The sequence below is a fragment of the Gekko japonicus genome, unplaced genomic scaffold (genome assembly GCF_001447785.1).
Source record: "Gekko japonicus isolate JY-2015 unplaced genomic scaffold, Gekko_japonicus_V1.1 scaffold418, whole genome shotgun sequence".
In the NCBI taxonomy this organism is placed as follows: Eukaryota; Metazoa; Chordata; class Lepidosauria; order Squamata; family Gekkonidae; genus Gekko; species Gekko japonicus.
In genome coordinates this window covers 257,421-267,155 of record NW_015167544.1, presented here as the reverse complement: position 1 = coordinate 267,155, position 9,735 = coordinate 257,421, and the positions used below count along the sequence as shown (strand labels likewise).

At 42.8% G+C, this 9,735-nt stretch overlaps 1 protein-coding gene across 1 annotated transcript in view; it reads left to right on the top strand.

Annotated features, from left to right (window-relative positions):
- Positions 1–2,951: 2,951 nt before the first annotated feature.
- SPSB4 (splA/ryanodine receptor domain and SOCS box containing 4) overlaps positions 2,952–9,735 on the top strand; it is a 141,170-nt gene continuing 134,386 nt past the window's right edge. The window contains exon 1 of the mRNA XM_015413622.1: positions 2,952–3,446. The gene's annotated coding sequence lies outside the window, so the exon portion shown is untranslated. The remainder of the gene's footprint in view (positions 3,447–9,735) is intronic.

Genomic DNA, 9,735 nt, shown 5'->3' with positions numbered 1-9,735 from the left:
CTGGGTGGGTGCCCCATGGTAAATGCACCGAACAATTCCCAAAGATTTTCCAAAACACTACTCTGTCGATAATTCATTTTCTATACTCACAGCGTCCCCTGCCACAACGCAACACATCCCCAGCACTTTGAATTAGCACCCAAGCTTTAAGAGCTCTCCAGCTGTCACCTGGATATTGGCAAAAATGGCTTTCCAGGAAGAAATGACTTGTTTGGAGGGTGGGGTCTATGGCATTGTATCTGTCTGATGTCCCCCTCTTCTTCCTCCCTCAACAGGCTTCATCCCTAAAATATCCTGGAAGTTTCGAACCTGGAGTTAGCAACCCTATGTCCTTTCCAGGCAACCATCAGCCTACCTTTATCTGCTTGTCTGTCTTCAGACTTCATTAGTAGTTCTCGAAAGAGCTCTCTCAGCCCCACCTACCTAGGGTGTCTGTTGTAGGGAGGGGAAGGGAAAGGAGATTATAATCCGCTCTGAGACTCCTTTGGGTAGTGAAGGGCGGGGTATAAATCCAATCTCTTCTCTGCTTGATCCAATTTGCTTGTGACACCCAGGCTGTTTCATCATACACAGATCATCTTCCATCGCAATTTAACTAGCATAGTGGCATTGCCCTCAATGGATGTTGAAAAGCATAACCCTTCATTGGTCCTTGCCACACGGCAGGAAAAACGACGGCCGAAGTGCGGCTAATATGAGCCGCACCAAACTAGAGACGCCGCTGCGGGATCCCACGGATCCCCTGAGCCGCGGCGCCGTTGCTCCCCAGCACGATCAGATGCCGGGGAGAAAGCGACGGTGGGAGGGGGAGGCTGGCAAACTGCGCATGCTCACACATGCGCAGTTTGGCCAGGAGCCGGGGATGCGCCGGCAGAAGGACGCGCCGGCGATCCCACGGCTGCACTTGCTGCGGCCTTTCCGGATGAACCACCCAGGTGGGTGGTTCTTTTTTGGTGCGGGGTTTTGGGCGGGAGGGACGGATCGGTGACGGGCACGCAACGCTTCCCAGATGTTGCCGTGGGATCGCGCCCATTTGCCGCACATCCAATCCGTCCCTCTCCCGGCCCAAATCCTCACGTGTGACCGGGGCCTTAATATTTCTCTATAACTCTAATAATAGCATGTTGATGAGACAGCCCTTGACTTGAGTGTCCTCTGTTATAAGCATCCACTTTTATTCCTCGAAAAGGGGCAGTTCTACATTGGACTTTTTCATAGTTTCCCATGGTTTTCTACATTTCTTGATTTTTTTTATTTTTACTGTTGCTAGTTTTAGGGCTGTCTGGCAAAATATTTGCACTGAAGAATCCTCAAAATGAGAATTCACTTCCTTTGGACTGATTTTTTTTAAAAAAGATTAATGAATATTACTGTAGGAACAGACCAGTGCTGATATTTGAATAATTTTCCATTTCAAAATGAATACCTTTACGATCGGTTAAATCCAAATAGATTGGTAGCAGGAATTATAAGCTTCCATATACAATGAAAAGCCATTGAGAAGGTTTAATTTTTCAAAATATTCTTCCTGATGTATAAACTGGCATTTGTTTTCAAACAAGCAGATTGATTCCTAGAGAATCAATGTTAAGATATTTGCCCTTAATTGCACATTTATTAATTTAAAGTGTTTCTACCCTATCTTTGCACTGTTAATAGCCAAATCACTCTGATGACTGAACACTCAGATGGTACAGTTCCACCCCCCCCAGTGGGAAAAAGCTGCTGTTTCAATGCTGATAAAATGTGATATCCCTTGTAATGAAAAGTACTACCCTTGAGAAAAGACATCTGGTTCCTATGAAAGCAAAGTATAACAATCGCAAGTAGAGTATTTTCGTTTTTATGAAGAATTGCTGTCCCATTTTCTCAGCTCAGCAAAAGCAAATTTTTCTTTTCATACAGCACACAGTACAGGCTAGTGAAGAACACCCCTGCGAGTCGTCATTCCTTTCATAAGAAACTATTTAGGTCTTGAATGGGTAACAGCATATCTTTAAGACCCAGGGCACAAACAAGAAGAAAAAGAGCATATTTTACCAGAGCCCTGGAAGGGGAGAGGGGTTGAGGCTGCAATCAATTATTTTGGATTTTTTCCCCTTGTGGGAATGAAATGCTATCAGGATTGGATTAAAAATTTATGAGCCCCCCCATAGCCTTAACCCTCCCAAAAAAGTATGACCTAAAGTTATTATATAACAAATGTTTAGTCTTTAAGGTGCTACTGGACTCTTGCTTGTTTCTGTTGCCACAGAGTTAACAGGGCTGCCCATCTTCATCTGATTACTTTTTGTATTTGGCCCTAACTGAGGTCCTAAACTATCGTTTACAGAGCTTATGCTTAAAATCCAGCTCCGGTTGGGATGGATCATATGTGAAGGCCCCAGTGGCAAGTTTGAACTTGTCCTAGAGAAATGTTGCTTGGTCCCCTTGAACAGACCCATAAGAACCGTTCATATTCCTGTTTTTTAAAAGGTGAACTATAAGGTTGCCACACACCACTTTGTCAGAAGGGGTTAAATAATGCAGTTCCCGCCTCAGTAGCAGGAGAACTCTGGAAACAGAGCAGGAAATGGAGGCTTGTGCCACCGCAAGAAAAGATCTATTGCACTCGGGGGGGGGGGTGCGGGGGAGCGAGAGGGAGAGAGAGAGAGAGAGAGGGTGGGTCGGTGCGCGCCAGCTTTCATACCGCTCTCTCTTGCTCAATGGTGATGTGGGGCGGAGGTGGGGGGCACAGAAGGGGCGTCACCATCTGTTGTTAATTCCCCGGTCATTGGATTAGTAGCCTTCGGTGATGAGATCAGCAGGATCAGCTTTCAGGATGGGGCACAGTACTGGCTTCAGCTGTAGGCTCTTCCCATCTGGGCAGTCTCTGTCATGAAGGGGTGGAGGAGGGGTGGCCAGGGAAGGGAAGAAAGCGGAGGCACAAAAGCAACCGGAGGAGTCTTTGAAGGAACAACAGCAGCAAAGCAGCCGGGGCTGCAAAGGGCAGCCTGCCCAGAGGCCACTTTTCCTTCTGTGGAGAGTTTACAGCGGGGAGTTTCCTGTCTCTGCCGCTCGCCTCGATTGTCTGTTGCAAACGCGTGGATTCCTCTGAGCAAGGGGGGGCGATTGGCTGTTTCTCCTCGGAGTTTGGCGCGCACGGGGGCTCGGCAGTAATCCTCCCCTCCATTGACAAGGGCTCTCCCAAAGTGATCGAGCTCGTTAACTTCTCCCCAAGTCTTTTCGGAGGGGAAAACTGGCGGGATCTGCTGCAGCCTTCGCTGGATTTCAGACGCTGCCTTCGTGCGAGGAAATACTCTTGCGAAGTCCTGGGAAGGTTTTTGTGTGGTTTACGGAAGGTCTCGTCTCCCGCTCCCTTCCCGGCCTCTGGATTTTGTTACGTCCCCGAAGTATCAACTCCAAGATAGAAAGGATAAGTAGAGAGATGCTTTCTTATTTTTACGGTAAGTTCTTGAATGAGCGAGCGCGAATCCAGACTATTTTGTTTGGCCGGACTCTCAGTTACCAATGGTTAATTCTTGATAGAGCGGTAATATTTCAGGAGGAGGGAAAATGGTTTGTTTAGGTAAAGAGCCATGGCTAAGAAACAGTTTAGCACTTCTAAATTTTTAGTACATCCCAAAATAAGAAATCGATGTAGAGCTCAAAAATGGTTTGTGATGACTAGTTTATTGTCCCGGATCAAGCAGTCGCTGTGGGAACCAGTGTTTTTAGAACTTTGTAAAATGAGCGAGTAGGGAAGATCTGTTTAATATCTTCATTTGTTAGCCCTTACGAAAGGGATGTTGGGATAATTTTCTTGAAATCAAAGCCAAACTTGTTTGCACTTATTAAAAAAGACTCCACAAGGAATATATTTGGTTCATGTGCATCATAAAGATGCTCTCCAGAATTGCTGAGATTCCATTCAGAACAGTTTTTCAAATACTGTTGTATGGTGTTCTATGCAGAATTTACTGATTTCTCAACCACCAAATCTCATTCATTCTAGAAGAGGCAAAGAATTATTTTTTTGTGGTTGAGGATGTGTGTATGCATTTAAGAGAAAATGACAAATACTGGCGTTATGGCACCAGAAAAGTTCCAGGTCTGGGATGCTTGGCTATTGTTTTAATCACCCATTTAATTGGCACCAGGATTGTAGCTAGCAATCATCCGTGACTCCTCCCCCCCTTTAAACATCACTCCTCTGGCCTTGGTGACAGAAGCCATTCATAACAAGATAGCACTGCATTGTGAAATCGCTTGTCCAAGAAGGAGGGATGTAGCTCCCAAAGGGCTATTTTTCAAGCATGCAACTGTTTAGGTTTGGGCACAAGCATGCTGTATATCAAATAGTTTCATTTCTGTCCCTAAAAGGCTACAGTGGTGATGTGATTTATTTACCTTTGCTAGTGACAAAGTGAATATTCATCACAGAGTGAAAGTACCATGATAACCATAGTGACAATGGCTATCAGGTCTGGAAGCCAGAAAATGTGGTTTATAATTTTGTGTCTGCCCCATCTTGCTGACCCGGCACAACCCCTTTTTTCTCAGTTTTATCACTTACACTTAGGAGAAAATAGTCAAAGTTTGAGTTCAGTGGCACCTTTTAAGACCAACAAAGTTTAATTCTGGGTATAAGCTTTTGTGTGCATGCACACTTCCTCGTATTTTTCAGATATCTGAAAAAGTGTGCGTGCCCATGAAAGCTTACACCCAGAATTAAGCTTTGTTGGTCTTAAAGGTGCCACTGGACTCAAATTTTGTTCTACAGTTTTGGATCAACCCTTAGGAGAAGAATAATACTTCTCTTTCTGGTAAAGGTAGTGAGACTTAATTTATTCATGTGCTGAAGAAACATATAGCACGTCTTAGGAGCTGTGAAACAAAAAGTCCTATTTCTGCATTAACTGTTTATGGGAAGCCATGAATTAGCTTGGGGACATTCACTGTCTCAGTTCAGTTACTTCCAATGAATCCAAGTGTTTAGTATTTTCCTTCTGCTTTGTAGAAAGATATTTCTGAGGTGCTCTTGGAAGAAGTAAAGCTTTTTGCTATGATAATTGTGTCATTCTTTAAGGTGCCACAGGGTTCTTTGTAGTTTTAACAATGATCCATGCAACGTCACTTGCACAGAGATGTAAAGATAAAGGTAGTTAAAGCCTTGTTTGGGACGCATCCATAACTTTCTGTTTTCTAGAACATCCATAATCAGGGGCCTTGCAGGGCAATCCCAAGAGCACTTCCTATACCTGAGTAGGATTCTGAATAGACCTGCTTAGGATCTCTTAGTAAGGTAATCCTCAGAAGTATAAATATGAAAAGGCATGAGAATTTGGAGAATTATAATGTAGTTAATGGGTGTCACATGGAGAAGACTGACTGCTAGTAGCTGCTTGGCTCTATAAGGAAGTGAACATCTTTGACTTCAGAGGGAAGCTTCTAAAAGCAGATTCTAGTCTACTTCAAAAATAAATAGCCTTCTGTCACATAACCTTGCTTGGGGAAAACTGTGGTGCTGGTCCATGGCACTACACATTAGCTCTCCAGACTTCTTGTGGCAGGCTAAGCCTGGTATAATGGATTTTCCATGTACAAGAGCAGCCAACTATTTCTGTCTCCTCTTCTTTCTCCAGATACTGCTTGTACCACTTCTGTGCGCAGGCAAGAGTGTTTCCAAGGGAAATGCTTGTCAGAGTCAATCTCCCATGTCATGTTTGCTAGTGTTTCCTTTGCCGGATTAAGATGTTTTAAGGAAAAAACACCTCACAAACAATTTTATGGAATAGTTAGCTTGCTTGAAGCATTGAACTGTAGGGTTGCTGTCTGTTCTAGTTTCTTGGGATTTTCCTTGGTCCCTTAGATGGACTTATGGAGGGGAGCAGAGAGTGTAGGTAAACCACTAGGACAAGACATTGTCTAGGGTTTCTGTTTTCATGTTTTCCTTGGCTTACTGGTGTTTCTTGCTTCCTCTGGGATCCATCTACAGTCTGCAGTGGTCATCCTTAATCTTTCTCTTTCTAAAGTTATGGTCTTGCAATGCATTTTTTATGACCTGTTTTTATACGACATCCCTATCTTTAGCTTTGAAAATGTTGCCATCAGCTAGTTGTGCTGACATTCTTTATATACAAACTCCTCAGATGATGGTAATGTCAGTTCAGTAAGAGAACTCTTCATTCATAAATCCCAACTTGAACTATGGGGTCTTCCCCAGCTTCCATTCTTAGCTTCTGAGGATCAAATGCTTTTTAGATATTTGCTGCAAGGGGAAAAATGTCACTGCAGTTTTGTCGGCTTCACTAGGAATGTTCAAATATTAGTGAAACTAGAAAATCTAGGCCTCTGGCCAATGGAAACAGAAGTAGCTGATATTCCATGGAGATGCGTGGCCTCATTTTGTGAATGAAAAAAGCAAACCTCATTAGAATTAATAAACAGGAATGCACGCACAATATATTTTGTACAAGGGCTGCAACAGTTACAGAAATCAATATATAGCAACCTTGTTAAATGGCCTAGCTGACCAGCATCTAAAACAGTACAGTCTTGGGACATTTTCACAGGAGATGGTGAGATCACTAGATGAACCGTCCTCATTAAACTAACTTCAGTGATCTGCATTATGTATGTGATAGAGGCAATTTCAGTTATGAAGGTGCCCTTTAGGGTATCTACGTACCAGAGTTTCTCATTGTTCAGTTCTGACAGAAGTTGCCTCATTTCATTGTTTGTATATTTTGTGCACCTATTTTTCCCTCCTCATTATCTGTTTGCATGAGCTTATGCCAAGGTAAACAGTTTATCCCTAAGGGGTGTGAGACCAGGGCTTGCTCTCAACCTTTTTTCTGTCTCTCATTTTCAAAACCTTTTACTCAACAGTCACAACCACCCTTCAGGTTATTACTGTGCAAATTGCATAGCAAACAGACAAGGAGAACCCATTATGAATTGGGAAAGTGAAAATGGTCTCATCCTTACATTTGCGAGATTTTATTTTGACCAATCAGAAAAAAGGACAGCTAAGGGAAGGTATAAAGAAGCTGAAGCCATAAAGCAAAAGTTGTAACGGCATATCCCCAGGGTCAATCCAGAATTCATGTTCTTATGTTTTGTGTTATGTCACCAGAAAAATTATATTACAAATTGAGCAACTGGTTGTTCACTGTGTACCTGAGATGCTGTTAAAAAGATAATGCACAAGATTAGGCTGCACATCAACATGTCTACACTCCCTTATTTTTCTGGGCTTTCATTGAATGTAGACATATGGTAATATGTATGCTGGACTAGATGGACCACTGGTTTGCTCCATCGGGATCTACTTATATTCTTATGTTCTCATGTACAGACATTCCAAACAAAAGTTAGACATCACAAAGTAAATGGATAACTGCACGTATGCTTTTGGGACTAGATGGTGCAAAGTAACAGTGAACCAAAGCAGCTTGTAGCTGAAAACTCAACCAAAACAAATACCAGATATATCCCAATATCATCCCCAAATAGGTCTGTTCTTTTGACCTTGAAGAACAAATTGATATTGTCTTCTAACCTCTCATGCCTCAACCACAAAATGTTCTTTCTGTCTGTAAAAGTTCTGAGGTTAACTGTTCCCATTCTCAGTTCCTTTAATCCCGTTATTTGCGGCTGTGCAGATAAAATTCCTTTTCTGATCTAATGCTTTTTACACCAAATGAAGTTATAGAACCATCAGGAAGGCATTAGTAACCTTCCTTAATTCAGCCATCACACATGGTTGGATCCACCTTTTCCACTAATGAAAAATGGAGGAGGGTGTCCCCTTTGACTGTGTTTGGGATCATGAGAACTGCATGGACAAAGGCATGTGGGACAAGGGGCTGTAGTAAGGAGGGCAATTAGATAAGACTGAATGAAAAAATGGGCTGGATTCAACCCAAAGTCCTCTTCTAATTCAAGACACTGCGTGGTTGGTTCATCAGTCTGCTGACCTGGAATTCAGAGTTCCCCCTAAGCTGAGTTAGTGTGAGCTAGCTCACAGTTTTTAGCCTCCGGCTCACACGTTTTTCTCTCCGCTCAGGAAGGATGGCTCCAGAGCAAACTGATTTATGCAGCAGCCCAATCGCTCGCTCACAGCTTTAATGCCAGTAGCTCACAAAGTAGAATTTTGGCTCACAAGACTCCACAGCTTAGAGGGAGCATTGACCCGGATAGATTTCTTCTTTGTTTTCCTTAGCAGGTCAGGGGAAAGCTACAGAGAAGAAAATAGGAAATTATAGTCAACAGGGAGCCCACAAGTTCTGTTTTTCAAATTTCAATAGAAGCAATTGTGTGAACCCACGCCTCCCGCCTTGAATTGTCTCAGGCTCCTGATTTCCTGCTGTACCCTAAGTTAAGTCTGATGCCAGCTCTGAACAAATAAAGCCCCCATTTTAACTGGATATGAAAGAAGAGGATTGCTGTAAATGCAGTGTCATTCCTTGGTGCCCTGCCAGGCAGTGTTCCAGAGTCTGTTCAGCTGGCTGACAATTCCCATTTCAGGATGTGTCATCTGAAGTAACCTTTTACAACACTAAGCTAACCAGTCTTCATATGAATCCTTTTCTTTCTTTTTTTTAATTAAGGAGATAGAGATTTCTTAAAACTCTACTCTTATTGCAGGTCTACTCTGTGACATTCACAAAGGCATACAGGGCAGAGGAAAGATAAAGTATCCTCCTGAGTCATGAAGGGCAACAGTATAGTCCAATTTGGTATTCATCTCTTGTGGCTTCTCAAAAAGCTTATTGCAGCATATGTAGGCATAAAGTAGACTTGTAATCTAATCTTAAAGCACTCCCCTTACATGTAGAAGGTTCTACTATTAATCCCTTGGAAGAGACTGTGCTGGGCAGGCTCTGTACAAAGCAGTTTTATATTTTAACAATTCATTTGTAGGTTTGGAATCTGTCCTCCCCCACCCCGTCCCTCACTCTGAAGAGTGGTATCTAATTCACGAGGGCAATTTTATATCTTTTGGATATGCATATTAAGCAATACAAACAGGGCTTGCAAAACTTTATACAAATGTATTATCTGCTATCAGTCATAATAGCTCTCCCGGAGGTCCTTGTGAAAGATCAGAACATTAGTCACATCTCAGTAATTGTGTGTTCTATTGACATTGGCTGAGGATTGCTGATAACATATGGTGACCATTGCACAGCCGCATTCATCCAGACAGGAGACTGTGATATGCTGACCTCAAGACCCTTCTTTAATTTAAAATATAAATGCTGTAATGAATTATCTCAAATATTATTTATCTCTGGCAGTGTAATTCTATCCAAGTGGCTTTGCACAGATGTGAGGATACTAGTTTTCTTTTGCTGTGGTGAAACAAGATTCACCCCCCCCCCTGTACTGCTTCAAGGCAGATGAACTGTGCCAGATTCCAAATAGGGTTGCAGATAAATGGAAGCAAAACTGTGGGAATGGTGATAGTATCCTACCTGTAGATCCAGAATCTGGATCTCACCTGCACTTCCCCCCCCCATGAATCTCACTCCCCAAACTCAGAAGCACACAAATCTCAGGAGTACAAAAAAGAGCAACATGCAACAACTGTATAAGATGTTTCTCAAAACAACTTTTGTAATGTACTGGGAGTATTACATGAATCGCCTAATTCACTTACAATGTTAAGCTTCGAGCCAGCCAGGGCTCCATCTACTCTCGCACCCTATTGGTCATTCTGAACAAGCCACCAATCGCAGCTAAGCAAGG